Genomic DNA, 18,493 nt, shown 5'->3' with positions numbered 1-18,493 from the left:
GGACCTTGGCCTTGGTGCTCCTTGGAGGGGGATAGGATAGGGTAGGATAGGATGGGATAGGATAGGATAAACCAGGTTGGAAGAGACCTTTGAGATCATCAAGTCCAACCCAGCACCATCTGATCAACTCAACCAGGGCTCCAAGGGCCTCATCCAGGCTCTTCCTGAACACCTCCAGGGATGGGGACTCCACCACCTCCCTGGGCAGCACATCCCCAGAGCCAATCTCTCCCTCTGGGAAGAACTTTCTCCTCCCCTCCAGCCTAAACCTCCCCTGGCACAGCTTGAGACTGTGTCCTCTTGTTCTGGTGCTGGCTGCCTGGGAGAAGAGCCCAACCCCCACCTGGCTCCAACCTCCCTGCAGGGAGTTGCAGAGAGCAAGAAGGTCTCCCCTGAGCCTCCTCTTCTGCAGGCTAAGCAACCCCAGCTCCCTCAGCCTCTCCTCCCAGGGCTGTGCCCCAGACCCCTCCCCAGCTTTGTTGCCCTTCTCTGGACACCTTCCAGCAGCTCAACCTCTTTCCTGACCTGAGGAGCCCAGAGCTGGCCACAGGACTCCAGGTGTGGCCTCAGCAGTGCTGAGCACAGGGCAGGATGAGCTCCCTGCTCCTGCTGGCCACACTCTTCCTGCTGCAGGCCAGGCTGCCCTTGGCCTTCTTGGCCCCCTGGGCACACTGCTGGCTCCTGTTCAGCTGCTCTCCACCACTCCCCCCAGGTCCCTCTCTGCCTGGCTGCTCTCAGCCCCCTCTGCCCCCAGCCTGTGGCACTGCCTGGGGTTGCTGTGGCCAAGCTGCAGCCCCTGGCACTTGGCTGTGTTCAGTCTCCTGCCCTTGGCCTCTGCCCAGGTCCCTCTGCAGAGCTCTCCCTGCCTCTAACAGCTCAGCTCCTGCCCCCAGCTTGCTGCCCTCTGCACATTCACTGCTGGTGGCCTCCATCCCCTCCTCCAGATCGTTGATGAAGATCCTAAAGAGCAGGGGGAGGTGTGGGGCTCTGTCCTGCCGGGAGCAGCCCTGGGCTGAAGAGCTTTGCTGGTGCCTGGCTGTGCCTTTTCTCAGCAGGAGCTTGCAGAGGCCTTGCTGAGCTTCCTGCTGAGCTTCCTGCTGAGCCCTTTGATCAGGGCCTGCTTATCTGGGGGCTCTGACTCACCCTCACTCAGCAGCTGCTGCTGACCTTTGAGGTGCCTGTCCCCAGCCCTGTGGGGTGCAGAGGACCTTCTTGCGGAGCTGCAGCCAGCTCAGCTCTTCTCTCAGGGCCTGCATCCCTGTGGGGCTGATGGGGGGAAGTTGGAGGAGGCTCAGGGAGTTGCCCTGAGGAGCAGCATCTCAGCAGGCTCCACTTGGAGCCTCCTAGCAAAGCCCTGGGCCCCTGACCACCCTCCTGCAGCCCCTGGACCTGGTCTGCACTGTGCCTTTCTAACCACACTTCAGGGTCTGAAAGGGGCCTGCAGGAAGGCCAAGGAGAGGCAGTGCCAAGGGCTTGTGGTGATAGAGTCAGAGAATCAACCAGGGTGGAAAAGACCTCAGAGCTCAGCAAGTCCAAGCTGCTCCCCAGCACCTCCTGACAACCAAACCCTGGCTCCAAGGGCCACATCCAAGCCCCTCCAGGGATGGGGACTCCACCACCCCCCTGGGCAGCACAGCCCCAGGGCCAATCTCTCTGGCTGGGAAGAATTTCTTCCTCCCCTCCAGCCTGAACCTCCCCTGGCACAGCTTGAGACTGTGTCCTCTTGTTCTGCTGCTGGCTGCCTGGGAGAAGAGCCCAACCCCCAGCTGGCTCCGACCTCCCTGCAGGGAGTTGCAGAGAGCAAGAAGGTCTCCCCTGAGCCTCCTCTTCTGCAGGCTAAGCAACCCCAGCTCCCTCAGCCTCTCCTCCCAGGGCTGTGCCCCAGACCCCTCCCCAGCTTTGTTGCCCTTCTCTGGACACCTTCCAGCAGCTCAACCTCTTTCCTGACCTGAGGAGCCCAGAGCTGGCCACAGGACTCCAGGTGTGGCCTCAGCAGTGCTGAGCACAGGGCAGGATGAGCTCCCTGCTCCTACTGGCCACACTCTGCCTGCTGCAGGCCAGGCTGCCCTTGGCCTTCTTGGCCCCCTGGGCACACTGCTGGCTCCTGTTCAGCTGCTCTCCACCACTCCCCCCAGGTCCCTCTCTGCCTGGCTGCTCTCAGCCACTCTGCCCCCAGCCTGTGGCACTGCCTGGGGTTGCTGTGGCCAAGGTGCAGCCCCTGGCACTTGGCTGTGTTCAGTCTCTGTGGTTTGAAGCTGAAGGAGGAGAGCTTCAGGTTGGGCAGCAGGAGGAAGCTCTGCATGGTGAGGCTGGGGAGAGCCTGGCACAGGCTGCCCAGGGCTGTGGTGGAGCCTCCACCCCTGGAGAGATTCAAGCTCAGCCCTGCTGTGGAGCTGGGCAGCCTTGCTGTGGGGCTGGGCAGCCTCTGGGCTGCCTTGCTGTGGGGCTGGGTAGTCTTGTTGTGGGTCTGGGCAGCGTTGCTGTGGGGCTGGGCAGCCTGCTGTGGGTGTGGGCAGCCTTGCTCTGGGTCTCAGCAGCCTGCTGTGGGGCTGGGCTGCCTTGCTGTGGGGCTGGGCAGCGTTGCTGTGGGGCTGGGCAGCTTGCTGTGGGGCTGGGCAGTGTTGCTGTGGGGCTGGGCAGCCTGCTGTGGGTCTAGGCAGTGTTGCTGTGGGGCTGGGCAGCCTTGCTGTGGGGCTGGAGCTGTCCCTGCTGGCTGCAGGGGGCTTGGCCCAGGGGACCCTGGGGGCTCTCTCCTGGCCTGTGAGGGCAGTTAGGCCAAGCACCATTTGGATGCTTCCCCCCCGGCCTGGTTGGCCCTGGGCAGGGCACAGCCTGGGGCAGCCTGGGGCACCCTGAGGCACCCTGGGGCAGCCTGGGTGATGCTCCAAGGAGAAGGCTGCTGCCTGGGGCTGGGTTTTCATAGTCTCATAGTATCAGTCAGGGTTGGAAGGGACCACAAGGATCATCTAGTTCCAACCCCCCTGCCATGGGCAGGGACACCCCACACTAGATCAGCCTGGCCACAGCCTCAGCCAGCCTGGCCTTAAACACCTCCAGGGACAGGGCCCCAACCACCTCCCTGCACAACCCATTCCAGGCCTTCACCACTCTCATGGGGAAGAACTTCCTCCTCCCCTCCAGCCTCAATCTCCCCACCTCCAGCTCCATTCCCTTCCCCCTAGTCCTAGCACTGCCTGAGATCCTGAGCAGTCCCTCCCCAGCCTTCCTGCAGCCCCCTGCAGATCCTGGAAGGCCACAATGAGGTCACCTCAGAGCCTTCTCTTCTGCACCCTGCACAGCCCCAACTCCTTCAGTCTGTCCTCACAGCAGAGCAGCTCCAGCCCTCTGCTCCTCGTCCTGGCCCTGCTCTGGACACCTTCCAGCACCTCCACATCCCTCTTGCCATAGGGGCTCCAGAACTGGAGGCAGGACTCCAGCTGGGGTCTCCCCAGAGCTGAGCAGAGGGGGAGAATCACCTCCCTTGCCCTGCTGGCCACACTTCTCCTGCTGCAGCCCAGGCTCTGGTTGGCTTTCTGGGCTGCAAGTGCAGACTGAGAGCTCCTGGTGAGCTTCTCCTCCCCCAGCACCCCCAAGGCTCTCTCCTCAGGGTTGCTTTTCAGCCTGGATTTGTGCCTGGGATTGCCTCCACCCAGCTGCAGGACCCTGCCCTTGGTCTTGTTGAACCTTCTGAGGTTGGCTTGTGCCCAGCTCTGCAGCCTGTCCAGCTCCCTCTGGATGGATCCCTTCCTTCCAGTCTGCCCAGGTCCCTCTGGATGGATCCTTCCCTCCAGCCTGTCCAGGTCCCTCTGGATGGATCCCTTCCCTCCAGCCTGCCCAGGTCCCTCTGGATGGATCCCTTCCCTCCAGCCTGCCCAGGTCCCTCTGGATGGCCTCCCCTCCCTTTTTTTGAGCAGCTGGTCTGTGCCCCCTGGACTTCTTGCCTCTGAGGAAGGGGAAGCTGGGGCAGGCCAAGCCTTTGGGAGATGCTGGCACAGGTTGCTCAGGGAGGTCCTGGATACCTCTTCCCTGGAGGTGTCCAAGGCCAGGCTGGGAGGCAGTGCAAAGGCTGAAGGGGAGTCCCCACCTGCAGCACTGCCTCCAGCTCTGGGGGGCCCAGCACAAGGAGGGCCTGGAGCTGCTGGAGAGGCTCCAGAGGAGGCCACAGAGATGAGCAGAGGGCAGGAGCTCATCCCCTCTAGGGACAAGGCACCCTGAGGGGGCTCCTGGCAGCCCTCAACATGGCCTAGGAGTTCAGCAAGGCCAAGGCCAAGGTCCTGAGGCTGGGGCAGGGCAATCCCCAGCACAGATCCAGGCTGAGAGCAGCCCTGGGGAGAAGGCCCTGGGGGTGCTGGTGGGTGAGGAGCTTGGCAGGAGCTGCACCAGGCTCTGGCAGCACAAAGTCAGCTCTGAGCTGGGCTGCAGCCACAGAGGAGTGGCCAGAGGGCAAGGGAGGGGATTCTGCCCCTCTGCCCTGCTCAGGCCTCACCTGGGGTACAACATCCTTGGCCTTGGGGCTGTCAGGTGGTGACAAACTCCCCAGGGGCCAGCAGTGGTCCCTGGCAGCCCAGAGCCAGCTGAGTGCTGAGCTGCAGCCAGGGCAGGGAGAGCACAGCACAGGGAGGGGATTCTGCCCTCTGCTCTGCTCTGCTCAGCCCCCACCTGCAGCACTGCCTCCAGCTCTGGGGGGTCCCAGCACAAGGAGGACCTGGAGCTGCTGGAGAGGCTCCAGAGGAGGCCACAGAGATGAGCAGAAGATGAAGAATCTCTGCTATGGGGACAGGCTGGGAGGGTTGGGGCTGTGCAGCCTGGACAGGAGAAGGCTGCAGGGAGACCTCAGAGCAGCCTTGCAGGAGCTGAAGGGCTCCAGGAGAGCTGGGGAGGGACTTGGGCCAAGGGCTGGGAGGGACAGGAGGAGGAACAATGGCTTTGAGCTGGGAGAGGGGAGACTGAGAGTGGAGAGGAGGAAGAGATTGCTGAGAGTGAGGCTGGGGAGAGCCTGGCACAGGCTGCCCAGGGAGGCTGTGGCTGTGCCCTGCCTGGAGGTGTTCAGGACCAGGCTGGATGAGGCCCTGAGCAGGCTGTGCTGGGGGGAGGTGTCCCTGGGCATGGCAGGGGCTTGGAGCTGGCTGAGCTTGGAGCTCCCTTCCGGGGCAGAGGCTGCTGGGGCTGTGAATGTTAATTACCCTTCGGGATCAATACCGTGGCCTTGGCAACCTGCTGATTGCTGCCGCAGAATCTGTTTACTGCGGGCTGGGGCCAGCCCAGGCGCTGGGGTGGCCGAGGACAGGATGTTCCAGCTCGCCCAGCAGCCTGCTTTGTGCTCCGGGAGAGGCTCCCCCAGGCTCCCAGCCCCGGCTGCAGCTTCCCCTGGGCTGCAGCTTCCCCTGGGCTGCAGCTTCCCCTGGGCTGCAGCTTCCCCTCGCCTGCAGCTTCCCCTCGCCTGCAGCTTCCCCTGGGCTGCAGCTTCCCCTCGGCTGCAGCTTCCCCTGGGCTGCAGCTTCCCCTGGGCTGCAGCTTCCCCTGGGCTGCAGCTTCCCCTGGGCTGCAGCTTCCCCTGGGCTGCAGCTTCCCCTCGCCTGCAGCTTCCCCTCGCCTGCAGCTTCCCCTGGGCTGCAGCTTCCCCTCGCCTGCAGCTTCCCCTCGCCTGCAGCTTCCCCTCGCCTGCAGCTTCCCCTCGCCTGCAGCTTCCCCTGGGCTGCAGCTTCCCCTGGGCTGCAGCTTCCCCTCGCCTGCAGCTTCCCCTGGGCTGCAGCTTCCCCTGGGCTGCAGCTTCCCCTGGGCTGCAGCTTCCCCCTGGGCTGCAGCTTCCCCTCGCCTGCAGCTTCCCCTGGGCTGCAGCTTCCCCTGGGCTGCAGCTTCCCCTCGCCTGCAGCTTCCCCTCGCCTGCAGCTTCCCCTCGCCTGCAGCTTCCCCTCGCCTGCAGCTTCCCCTGGGCTGCAGCTTCCCCTCGCCTGCAGCTTCCCCTGGGCTGCCTCCTGCGAGCTGGCTGCCACGGCCCTGGCCCTGCCTGGCAGAGGAGCAGCAGCCTCAGGCACAGAGTCCTGGAGGTGGTTGGGCTGGAAAAGAGCTTTTAAAGCCCTGGAGGCCAAGCCTCAACCCAGCCCTGCCCCAGGGCACCCCCTGTGCCACCCCCTGACCAGCAGGGACCCCCCCCAAAGGTCATCCTGTGCCACCCCCTGACCAGCAGGGACCCCCCCAAAGGTCATCCTGTGCCACCCCCTGACCAGCAGGGACCCCCCCAAAGGTCATCCTGTGCCACCCCCTGACCAGCAGGGACCCCCCCAAAGGTCATCCTGTGCCACCCCCTGACCTGCAGGGACCCCCCCAAAGGTCATCCTGTGCCACCCCCTGACCAGCAGGGACCCCCCCCAAAGGTCATCCTGTGCCACCCCCTGCAGGGACCCCCCCCAAAGGTCATCCTGTGCCACCCCCTGACCAGCAGAGACCCCCCCAAAGGTCATCCTGTGCCACCCCCTGACCAGCAGGGACCCCCCCCCCAAAGGTCATCCTGTGCCACCCCCCTGACCAGCAGGGACCCCCCCAAAGGTCATCCTGTGCCATCCCCTGCAGGGACCCCCCCAAAGGTCATCCTGTGCCACCCTCTGACCTGCAGGGACCCCCCCAATGGTCACCCTGTGCTGCCCCCCAGCCCCCCAGGGACACAGCTGCTGCCCCCCAGCACAGCTGCAGCCCAGAGCCCCAGCCTGGAGCCATGGAGCTGCTGGGGTGGCCAAAGGTCTTTAAGAGCACTGAGGCCAAGCCCTGACCCAGCCCTGCCCCAGAGCACCACCCCCTGGCCCTCAGCACCACCCCCTGGCCCTCAGCACCAACCCCCTGACCCTCAGCACCACCCCATGGCCCTCAGCACCACCCCCATGGCCCTCAGCACCACCCCCTGGCCCTCAGCACCAACCCCCTGACCCTCAGCACCATCTCCATGGCCCTCAGCACCAACCCCATGACCCTCAGCACCAACCCCATCGCCCTCAGCACCAACCCCATGGCCCTCAGCACCAACCCCATGACCCTCAGCACCAACCCCATGGCCCTCAGCACCAACCCCATGACCCTCAGCACCAACCCCATTGCCCTCAGCACCACCCCCCATGGCCCTCAGCACCACCTCCATGACCCTCAGCACCACCTCCATGGCCCTCAGCACCAACCCCATGGCCCTCAGCACCAACCCCATTGCCCTCAGCACCAACCCCATTGCACTCAGCACCACCCCCATTGCCCTCAGCACCACCCCCCATGACCCTCAGCACCACCCCCATGGCCCTCAGCACCACCCCCATGGCCCTCAGCACCACCCCCTGGCCCTCAGCACCACCTCCATGACCCTCAACACCACCCCCTGGCCCTCAGCACCACCCCCATGGCCCTCAGCACCACCCCCATGACCCTCAGCACCACCCCCATGGCCCTCAGCACCACCCCCATTGCCCTCAGCACCACCCCCTGGCCCTCAGCACCACCTCCATGACCCTCAACACCACCCCCTGGCCCTCAGCACCACCCCCATGGCCCTCAGCACCACCTCCATGACCCTCAACACCACCCCCTGGCCCTCAGCACCACCCCCTGGCCCTCAGCACCACCTCCATGACCCTCAACACCACCCCCTGGCCCTCAGCACCACCCCCATGGCCCTCAGCACCACCTCCATGACCCTCAGCACCACCCCCATGGCCCTCAGCACCACCCCCATTGCCCTCAGCACCACCCCCTGGCCCTCAGCACCACCCCCATGACCCTCAGCACCACCCCAGGGCCCTCAGCACCACAGCTGCAGGGCTCTGAAAGCCCTCCAGGGCTGGGGGCAGCTCCCTGCCCTGTGCCAGGATGGGGTCCTGTGGGGCTGGGCCTGGCTGTGCCAGCCTGGAGGCAGGGCAGAGGGGGGCTGAGGACAGCAGGGGGCAGCCCAAGCTCCCTGGCACAGCCCCCAGGGCCAGCACAGGGCATGGAGCTGGGAGCCTGGCCTTGGCCTGCCTGACCTGGAGGCTCTTTCCCAAGCCCAACCTGCTGTGGGATTCCATTTCTCTCCCCAGCCCTGGGCACAGCAAAGCAGGAGAGCAAGCCCAGGCTTCAGCTGCTGCTCAGGACTCAGAGGATTCACTCCCAGGGTGGCCAAAGAGCCCTGCTGGACACCAGCCCCTGGGGCTGGAGAGAGGCCAGACCCTCCCTGCCAGCAGGGCTGACACAGTCAGAGCTCTTTGTTTGCACTGGGGCAGGAGGGAACAAAGCAGAAGAGCTCCTGGGGGTGGGGAGCTGAGAGAGTGTTTGGAGAAGGGCTTGGGCAGGGCTGGGAGCCCCAGGCTGCACTGCCTGCCAGGGGCTGAGGGAGCCAAGGGCAACAGGGCTCAGCCCAAGGCTCCTGCTCCAGGGCAAGGCCCAGCTTGGAGCTCAGCCTCTGCCCCCCATGGGGCAAGAATCTGCCACGGCTGGGGCTCCCTGCAGGCAGGGGGAAGGGAGGGGCGGCAGGAAAGGGCAGAAAGGTTGAACCCGACCCCCAGGTCACCTGCAAGGAGGAGCCCAAAGCATGGATAGCAGCCAGGCACAGCCCTTCCCAGCCAGGCAAAGCCCTTCCCAGGCAGGCAAAGCCCTTCCCAGGCAGGCAAAGCCCTTCCCAGCCAGGCAAAGCCTTTCCCAGGCAGGCAAAGCCCTTCCCAGCCAGGCAAAGCCTTTCCCAGGCAGGCAAAGCCCTTCCCAGGCAGGCAAAGCCCTTCCCAGGCAGGCAAAGCCCTTCCCAGGCAGGCAAAGCCCTTCCCAGCCAGGCAAAGCCCTTCCCAGGCAAGGCACAGCCCTTCCCAGCCAGGCAAAGCCCTTCCCAGGCAGGCACAGCCCCTTCCCAGCCAGGCACAGCCCTTTCCAGGCAGGCAAAGCCCTTCCCAGGCAGGCAAAGCCCTTCCCAGGCAGGCAAAGCCCTTCCCAGGCAGGCAAAGCCTTTCCCAGCTAGGCAAAGCCTTTCATAGCCAGGCAAAGCCCTTCCCAGGCAGGCAAAGCCCTTCCTAGCCAGGCAAAGCCTTTCCCAGCCAGGCACAGCCCTTCCCAGGCAGGCAAAGCCCTTCCCAACCAGTCAAAGCCCTTCCCAGGCAGGCAAAGCCCTTCCCAGCCATTCAAAGCCCTTCCCAGCCAGGCAAAGCCCTTCCCGGGCAGGCAAAGCCTTTCCCAGGCAGGCAAAGCCCTTCCCAGGCAGGCAAAGCCCTTCCCAGGCAGGTAAAGCCCTTCCCGGGCAGGCAAAGCCTTTCCCAGGCAGGCAAAGCCCTTCCCAGGCAGGGCAAAGCCTTTCCCGGGCAGGAAAAGCCTTTCCCAGCCAGGCAAAGCCCTTCCCAGGCAGGCAAAGCCCTTCCCAGGCAGGTAAAGCCCTTCCCAGGCAGGAAAAGCCTTTCCCAGCCAGGCAAAGCCCTTCCCAGCCATTCAAAGCCCTTCCCAGCCAGGCAAAGCCTCTCCCAGGCAGGCAAAGCCCTTCCCAGGCAGGCAAAGCCTTTCCCAGCTAGGCAAAGCCTTTCCCAGGCAGGTAAAGCCCTTCCCGGGCAGGCAAAGCCTTTCATAGCCAGGCAAAGCCCTTCCCAGGCAGGCAAAGCCCTTCCTAGCCAGGCAAAGCCTTTCCCAGCCAGGCACAGCCCTTCCCAGGCAGGCAAAGCCCTTCCCAACCAGTCAAAGCCCTTCCCAGGCAGGCAAAGCCCCTTCCCAGCCATTCAAAGCCCTTCCCAGCCAGGCAAAGCCCTTCCCGGGCAGGCAAAGCCTTTCCCAGGCAGGCAAAGCCCTTCCCAGGCAGGCAAAGCCCTTCCCGGGCAGGCAAACCCTTTCCCAGGCAGGCAGAGCCCTTCCCAGGCAGGCAAAGCCCTTCCCAGGCAGGCAAAGCCTTTCCCAGGCAGGCGAAGCCCCCAGGCAGGGAGCAGAGGCTGAGGAGCTGAGGCTGAGTCCCCCAGCCCTCGAGGGGCTTCAGAGCCCTGGAGCTGTGGTGCTGAGGGCCCTGGAATGGTGTTTGAGAGCCATGGGGTGGTGCTGAGGGCCATGGGGGTGGTGCTGAGGGCTATAGGGTGGTGCTGAGGGCCATGGGATGGTTTTGAGAGCCATGGGGTGGTGCTGAGGGCAATGGGGTTGTGCTGAGGGCCAGGGGGTGGTGCTGAGGGCCAGGGGGTGGTGCTCTGGGGCAGGGCTGGGTCAGGGCTTGGCCTCAGTGCTCTTAAAGACCTTTGGCCACCCCAGCAGCTCCATGGCTCCAGGCTGGGGCTCTGGGCTGCAGCTGTGCTGGGGGGGCTGGGGGGGCTGCAGCTGTGTCCCTGGGGGGCTGGGGGGCAGCACAAGATGACCTTTAGGGGGGTCCCTGCAGGGGTGGCACAGGATGACCTTTGGGGGGGGTCCCCTGCTGGTCAGGGGGGTGGCACAGGATGACCTTTGGGGGGGGTCCCTGCCAGCCTGGCACACTATGTGGACCTGCCTGGACCCTGGGTGGGGGGGAGGTGCCCTCAAGCCCCCCCTGGTGCCAGCTGCAGCCACATCTGCCATGCTGGTGAGGAGGAGGAGGAGGGGGCTGGGAGCTGGGGAAGCCTTCCTGCTCTGGCTGCAGCTCCAGGAGTGCCAAAGGCAGGAGGAGCTGCAAAGCCAGGCCCGTGCCAGGGGCTGCCTGGGCAAGCCCCAGTGAGCTGCCAGCCTGTGCCAGGCAGCTCTTGCCTGGGGGAGGAGGTCTCAGGAGGGCAGCAGGGGCTGCCCTGAAGAGTCCTGAAGGCTGCTGCTGCCTTTCAGCAGCCAGAGCAGAGCTCCCTGGCTGCTCCCAGGCTCCCTCCTGGCAGGGCCTGGCAGAGGCTCTGCTGCTCTCCAGGTGAGCTCTGCCCCCGAGCCTGGGGGGGCTGAGCTTTGTGGCCAGCTCCATGGCTGTGGAGGAGGAGGAGGAGGCTGGAGTGGTTCAGGTGGTTCACTGCTTCCTTTTTGTGGGATCTGGCACCTGCTGGCCTTGAACAGCCCTGGGGTGGCACCTGGTGATCTTTGGACACCTTGGTGTGGCACTTGGTGGCCTTGAAAAGCCCTGAGGTGGCACTTGGTGGCCTTGAACAGCCCTGGGGTGGCACCTGGTGATCTTTGGACACCTTGCTGTGGCACCCAGTGGCCTTGAACAACCCTGAGGTGGCACTTGGTGGCCTTGGCCACAGCTCCTTCTCCTCCTCCTGCTCCTCCTTCTACTCCTTCTCCTCCTCCTTATCCTTCTGCTCTTTCTCCTTTTCCTCCTCCTCCTTCTCCTCCTTCTTCTCCTCCTCCTCCTTCTCCTCCTCCTCCTCCTTTTCCTTCTCCTCCTCCTCCTCCTTTTCCTTCTCCTCCTCCTCTTCCTTTTCCTCCTCCTCCTCCTCCTTCTCCTTCTCCTTCTTCTCCTCCTCCTCCTTCTCCTCCTCCTCCTCCTCCTTTTCCTCCTCCTCTCCTCCTCCTTTTCCTCCTCCTCCTCTTCCTTTTCCTCCTCCTCTCCTCCTCCTTTTCCTCCTCCTCCTCTTCCTTTTCCCTCCTCCTCCTCTTCCTTTTCCTCCTCCCTCCTCCTTCTCCTTCTTCTCCCTCCTCGTCCTTCTCCTCCTCCTCCTCCTCCTTTTCCTCCTCCTCCTCCTCCTTTTCCTCCTCCTCCTCCTCCTTTTCCTCCTCCTCCTTCTTTTCCTTCTCCTCCTCCTCCTTTTCCTCCTCCTCCTCCTTCTCCTCCTCCCTCCTTCTCCTCCTCCTCCTTCTCCTCCTCCTCCTTCTCCTCCTCCTCCTTTTCCTCCTCCATCCTTTTCCTCCTCCATCCTTCTTCTCCTCCTTCTTCTCCTCCTCCTTCTCTTCCTTCTCCTTCTCCTTCTCCTCCTCCTCCTCCTCCTCCTCCTTCCCCCCCCTCCCCCCGCTGCACTGCTGTGCCCCAGGGCTGCCCTCAGTGCTGTGCAGCAGGGCTGCAGGAGCTGCAGCATCCTCTGCAGAGCTGGGGAGGGTTTTACAATGGAAAGTGAGAGGGGATGTGCCTGGATCATCTGTGCCTGAGCTCAGTCCAGCTGGATTGAAAGTCCTCTGAAGCTCAGAGGCAAGCTGGGGGGGGGAGGGGGTGGAGAACTTGTGTGGCTCAGTGAGCTCAGAAAGCTGCTCTCTAGGCTGGCAGCTGGGCAAGGGCAGAGCTGGGACCACCCAGAGTGGCCTTGGCCAGGCTGCAGAGTGTGCAGAGGAGACCCTCAGGAAGCTCACCCAGGGCAGGGTCCAGCTGCAGGGCTACAGCTTGTGCTGCTCCCCCGGGGGCAGGACTGGGCCCAGCCTTGCTCAGCAGCTTCATCACTGACCTGGGGGAAGGCAGAATGGAGCCTGAGGCACTTTGCTGATGATCCAAACTGTGCCTGATCCCCCCGAGGCTGTGCTGCCAGCCAGGGAGAGCTGAAGAGGCTGAGAGCTGGGAGAGGAAGCTCAGGAAGCTGAGCCAGGGCAGGGGCAGGGAACTGCCCCTGGGGAGCAGCAACCTCCTGCAGCAGCACAGCTGAGGGGGGACCTGCTGGAGAGCAGCTCCAAGGAGCAGCAGCTGGGAGTGCTGGGGGCCAGCAAGGTCCCCAGGAGCCAGCAAGGAGCCCTCAGGGCCAAGGAGCTCCATGGGGGCCTGGGGGGCATGGAGAAGAGTGTGGCCAGCAGGGCAGGGGAGGGGCTGCTGCCCCTCTGCTCTGCCCCAGCCAGGCCACAGCTGGAGCCCTGGGGCCAGCTCTGGGCTCCCCAGCTCAGGAGGGACAGAGAAGTGCTGGAGAGAGTCCAGGGGAGGCTGGGAAGCTGCTGAGGGGCCTGGAGCAGCTCTGGCAGCAGCAAAGGCTGAGAGCCCTGGGGCTGAGAGCCTGGAGCAGAGCAGCCCCAGAGGGCAGCTGAGCAATGCTCAGCAAGAGCTAAAGGAGCTGTGGGGGGCAAGAGGCTGGGGCCAGGCTCTGCTGAGTGGTGCCCAGGGCCAGGCCAAGGGGCAAGGGGCACAAAGTGGCAGGCAGGAGGTTGGAGCTGAGCAGGAGGAGAAAGTTGGTTGGGGTGAGGCTGCTGGAGCCTGGAGCAGGCTGCCCAGAGAGGTTGTGGAGTCTGCTGGGGGGGAGAGCTTGCAACCCCCCCTGGGCACTGTGCCCCTGGGCAAGCTGCTGGGGGAGCCCTGCTGGGGCAGGGGTTGGAGTGGCTGAGCTCTGCTGGGGGAGCCCTGCTGGGGCAGGGGTTGGAGTGGCTGAGCTCCAGAGCTCCCTTCCCACCTCACTGGGCCCTGGGATTCTCTGTGGCTTGGTGTCCCTGGACACCCTGAGAAGGGTTTGTGCCACCTCCAGGCTGGCCTCTGGCTCCTGGATGCTTCCAGAGGTGGGAGGGGAAGCTCAGCAAGCTCAGGAGATGATTGCCACCCTTTGCACCCAGCTCTTCCTCTGGCAGCTGCTGAGAGGGTGGGCAGAAGGCTCCCAGAGGAGCTGCTGGCACTGGGACAGCTTGGAGTGCTGGCTGAGCAATCTGCTCCACCTCAGGGAAAGGGCTTCCAGGAAAGAGGTGAAGGCAGGAGGTCAAAAGCAGCTAACCCAGGCCAGAAGCTGTGGGAGGCCTGCTGGGGCAGGGGGGGTTGGGCAGGGTGAGCTCCAGAGCTCCCTTCCAGCCTGCAGCACCCTGGGGCCCTGTGAGCCCTGGGGGGTGGCACAGCAGGCAGAGCCAAGCTGCCAGGCCCTGGGGGTGGTGGCAGTGCAGCTCTGGAGGCTTTGTTGTCCTTGCTCTGTTGTAATCATTAACCAAAGGAGGCTGAGCCCTGCTGGGGGCAGCAGAGCTGCTGGGTTGGCACTGCCCAGCCCTGTGCCCAGGCAGGGGCTGGTGCCCTCCAGTGCAGGGAGAGGCTCCTTGGAGCTGCTTGGTTCACTTCAGGCTGGGTTTGGGGGGTCACAGAGAGTTCAGCCTGGAGAACAGGAGGCTGAGGGGAGCTTGAGGAGGGCAGATTGGGAGTGTAGATGAGGAAGAAATTGTTGGCAGGGAGGCTGGGGAGAGCCTGGCACAGGCTGCCCAGGGAGGCTGTGGCTGCCTTCTGCCTGGAGGTGTTCAGGACCAGGCTGGATGAGGCCCTGAGCAAGCTGTGCTGGTGGGAGGTGTCCCTGGGCAGGGCAGGGGTTTGGAGCTGGCTGAGCTTTGAGCTCCCTTCCAACCCAACCCATTCCATGCAGCTGTGGAGCTTCTGGCTCCCTGCAGCTCCCTGGGAGGAGGTTGGAGCCTGCTGGGGGTTGGTGTCTTCTCCCCAGGAACAAGGGACAGGAGGCAATGGCCTCAGGCTGCCCCAGGGGAGGTTCAGCTTGGCCTTGAGGAACAATTTCTGCCCCTTGAGGAACAATTTCTGCCCCTTGAGGCTTGCCCAGCCCTGGCCCAGGCTGCCCAGGGGCAGTGGTGGAGCCCCCAGCCCTGGAGGGGTTTCAGAGCTGTGCTCCTCAGGGACAGGATTCAGTGATAGGTTTGGGGCTTGGGCTCTGCTCCCAAGGAGCAAGCAACAGGAGAAGGGGAAATGGCCTCAATCTGCCCCAGGGGAGGTTCAGCTTGGCCTTGAGGAACAATTTCTGCCCCCTGAGGGTTGTCCAGGCCTGGCCCAGGCTGCCCAGGGGCAGTGGTGGAGCCCCCAGCCCTGGAGGGGCTTCAGAGCCCTGGAGCTGTGGTGCTGAGGGCCCTGGGGTGGTGCTGAGGGCCCTGGGGTGGTGGTGCCCTGGGGCAGGGCTGGGTTGAGGCTTGGTCTCCATGACCTGGAAGCTCTTTCCCCCCCTCAGTGACTCCTCCACTCTCAGGGGGTTGCTGTTTGCCTTTGCTGCTCCCTGGGGACCCTCCTGGGAGCCTCTCGGGGCCGCGGTGCTGTGTCCGCAGGGACAGTTCCTGCAGCCCCTGCCCTGGCCAGGCCCAGTGCCTGGAGCTGGCAGCAGGCTGCTTCCCACTGCTTGGGAAGAGTGGGATCTGGGTGGGAAGGGGCTCAGGAGCTCTGGGTTCTGCAAGGGGAGAAAATGTTCTGCAGGCTTGGCAGCGGCAGCAGGCAGTGGGTGGCAGCCCCTGGGGACAGTCACAGAGCTGCCAGGGCTGGAAGGGAGCTCAAGGCTCAGCCAGCTCCAACCCCCTGCCATGCCCAGGGACACCTCACACCACAGCAGCTTGCTCACAGCCACCTCCAGCCTGGCTCCAAACACCTCCAGGCAGGAGGCTTCCACCACCTCCCTGGGCAGCCTGTGCCAGGCTCTCACCACCCTCCTGGCCAACAACTTCTTCCTCACAGCCAATCTCCAGCTCCCCACTTCTAGCTCTGCTCCATCCCCCCCCAGCCATATTCCTCCCTGGCACCCTCCAAAGTCCCTCCCCAGCTTTCCTGCAGCCCCCTGCAGCTCCTGGGAGGCCACAAGGAGGTCTCCTGGGAGCCTTCTCCTCTCCAGCCTGCACAACCCCAACTCTCTCAGGCTGTCTGCAGAGCAGAGCAGCTCCAGCCCTCTGCTCCTCCTCCTGGGGCTGGGGGCTGGCTTGGCTCTGCAGGCCTGGCAGGGGTGGGCTGTGTGGAGGGCTCCAGGGGCAGAAGCTGCTGGCACTGCTGGGGGATAATTTTAGCCAGGGCAGATTTGGCTAAGCTGTGGAGTTCAGCTGAGCTGTGGTAAAGCCCTGCTGGGATTACTGAGGGGAGCTCAGCTCTGGCTGGGTGATGCTCTGGGGATTGTTCCTTTCCCTTGGCATTCCATTTTCTGCCCCTCCCCTAACAGTTAGAATCACAGAAGGGGTTGGGAACCACAAAGGTCATCTGGGCCAACCCCTCTGCAGGCAGCAGGGACACCTCCCACCAGCCCAGGCTGCTCCAGGCCTCATCCAGCCTGGTCCTGAACACCTCCAGGCAGGGCACAGCCACAGCCTCCCTGGGCAGCCTGTGCCAGGCTCTCCCCAGCCTCACTCTCAGCAATCTCTTCCTCCTCTCCACTCTCAGTCTCTCCTCTCCCAGCTCAAAGCCATTGTTCCTCCTCCTGTCCCTCCCAGCCCTTGGCCCAAGTCCCTCCCCAGCTCTCCTGGAGCCCTTCAGCTCCTGCAAGGCTGCTCTGAGGTCTCCCTGGAGCCTTCTCTCCTCCAGGCTGCACAGCCCCAGCTCTCCCAGCCTGGCCCCACAGGGGAGGTTCTGCAGCCTCTGCTCATCTCTGTGGCCTCCTCTGGAGCCTCTCCAGCAGCTCCAGGTCCTCCTTGTCCAAAGTCCCTCTCCTGGAGCCTTCTCTTCTCCAGGCTGCACAGCCCCAGCTCTCCGAGCCTGGCCCCACAGGGGAGGTTCTCCAACCTCTGATCACCTTGGTGGCCTCCTCTGGAGCCTCTCCAGCAGCTTCTGGGCCCAATCCTGACCCCAGGGGAGCAGCACAAGCTGCAGCCCTGCAGTTGGACCCTGTCCCACTGAGCACAGCCCTCTGGGCCCTGTCCTGCAGCCAGCTCTCAGCTCCCCTCACTGCTGGGTGAGACCTTGAACAAATTCCATCAATATCATTCCTTGGGTGGGAAGCTCCAGCTCCAGTTCCTGGCAGCTCTGATTCCTGCCAGCTCTGGTTCCTGGCAGCTCTGGTTCCTGGCAGCCTCTGCTGCCTGCCTGGGGGCTGCTGGCTGGAGCAGCTCCTGCCCCTCTTCCCTCAGCAGCACTGCTCCCAGCAGCACTGGGGGTCAGGATGCCCTCCAGTCCCTCCCTCTGCACCAAAGCAGCTGCCAAAGCAAGCCTGCAGCTCCCTTCATTCCCTGCCCTGCCCTGCTGCCAGAGCTGCTCCCTGCTGCCTGCCTCAGGCTGGCCCAGGGGCTGGCAGGGCTCTGCCCTGGGCAGCAGCCTCCAGGCTGCCAGAGAGGAGCTGCCCAAGAGCCTTGGTGAGCAGCCTCAGCAATGCCTGGGGTGCCTGCTGGAGCTGGAGCCCCCTCCAGCAGCCCACACAGAGAGGGGTTTGGTCCCTTGGAAGAGACCTTTCAGGTCCTGGAGGCCAAGGCCTAGCCCAGCCCTGCCCCAGGGCAGCACCACCCCCTGGCCCTCAGCACCACCCCCAGGGCCCTCAGCACCACAGCCCCAGGGCTCTGAAAGCCCTCCAGGGCTGGGGGCTCCACCACTGCCCCTGGGCAGCCTGGGCCAGGCCTGGGCAAGCCTCAAGGGGCAGAAATTGTTCCTCATGGGCAAGCTGAACCTCCCTTGGGGCAGCTTGAGGCCATGAGGGGCTTGGATGTGGCCCTTGGAGCCATGGTTTAGCTGTCAGGAGGTGCTGGGGGACAGCTTGGACTTGCTGAGCTCTGAGGTCTTTCCCAACCTGATTGATTCTATGATTCTGTTTCCTCTCCCCCTGCCACTTGTTCCTGGGGAACAGAGACTGAGCACCCCCTGGCTGCAGCCTCCTCTCAGGGAGCTGCAGAGAGCAATGAGGTCTCCCTCAGCCTCCTCTTCCCCAGGCTCAACCCCCCCAGCTCCCTCAGCACCACATCTGCAGGGCTCTGAAAGCCCTCCAGGGCTGGGGACTGCACCACTGCCCCTGGGCAGCCTGGGCCAGGCCTTGATAACCTTTTTCAGGCACAAATTGTTCCTCCTGCTCAGCCCAAACCTCCCCTGGGGCAGCTTGAGGCCATTTCCCCTTCTCCTGCTGCTTGTTCCCTGGGAGCAGAGCCCAGCTCCCAAGCCTCCCACTGAATCCTGTCCCTCAGCAGCACAGCTCCAGGCTCCTCAGCCCCTCCAGGGCTGGGGACTCCACCACTGCCCTGGCTGCTGGATCCCCCCAGCTGTCCTCCCTTGCAGCCAGCAGAGGCTTCCACCTCCCTGCCTGCCCTCCTGAGCTGAGCACCAGAGCAGCCTTGGCCCAGCTGGGTTCCTCCAGCACCCCTGGCTCCAGCTGCCAGCCCCCCAGCCCCACAGAACCAGGCAGGCAGGGGAAGAGCCTCAGGAGCACCAAGGCCAAGCCAGAGCCCTGCTCTGCAAGGCTCACCCTCAAACCTGGGCTCCTCCATTCTGGGGTCTGGGCTGCTCCATTCACCCCTGGGGTCTGGGCTCCTCCATTCACCTCTGGGGTCTGGGCTGCTCCATTCACCCCTGGGGTCTGGGCTGCTCCATTCACCTCTGGGGTCTGGGCTGCTCCATTCACCCCTGGGGTCTGGGCTGCTCCATTCACCCCTGGGGTCTGGGCTGCTCCATTCACCTCTGGGGTCTGGGCTGCTCCATTCACCCCTGGGGTCTGGGCTCCTCAATTCACCCCTGGGGTCTGGGCTGCTCCATTCACCCCTGGGGTTTGGGCTGCTCAATTTAAGAAGGACATTGGGATACTTGAATATGTCCAGAGAAGGGCAGTGAGGCTGGGGAGGGGTCTGGAGCACAGCCCTGGGAGGAGAGGCTGAGGGAGCTGGGGTTGCTTAGTCTGGAGAGGAGGAGGCTCAGGGGAGACCTTCTTGCTCTCTGCAACTCCCTGAAGGGAGGTTGGAGCCAGGTGGGGGTTGGGCTCTTCTCCCAGGCACCCAGCAGCAGCACAAGAGGACACAGTCTCAAGCTGTGCCAAGGAAGGGT

At 64.2% G+C, this 18,493-nt stretch overlaps 1 protein-coding gene across 2 annotated transcripts in view; it reads left to right on the top strand.

The window, feature by feature from the left end:
* Nucleotides 1–18,493, top strand: part of AHCYL1 (adenosylhomocysteinase like 1) — a 60,186-nt gene that overhangs the window by 10,087 nt on the left and 31,606 nt on the right. The gene's annotated exons all lie outside the window — the stretch shown is intronic.

This window comes from Melanerpes formicivorus, unplaced genomic scaffold (assembly GCF_026170545.1).
Source record: "Melanerpes formicivorus ecotype bairdi unplaced genomic scaffold, bMelFor1.0.p_v2 SCAF_82, whole genome shotgun sequence".
NCBI classification, from domain to species: domain Eukaryota; kingdom Metazoa; phylum Chordata; class Aves; order Piciformes; family Picidae; genus Melanerpes; species Melanerpes formicivorus.
This window is presented reverse-complemented; position numbering and strand designations above follow the sequence as displayed.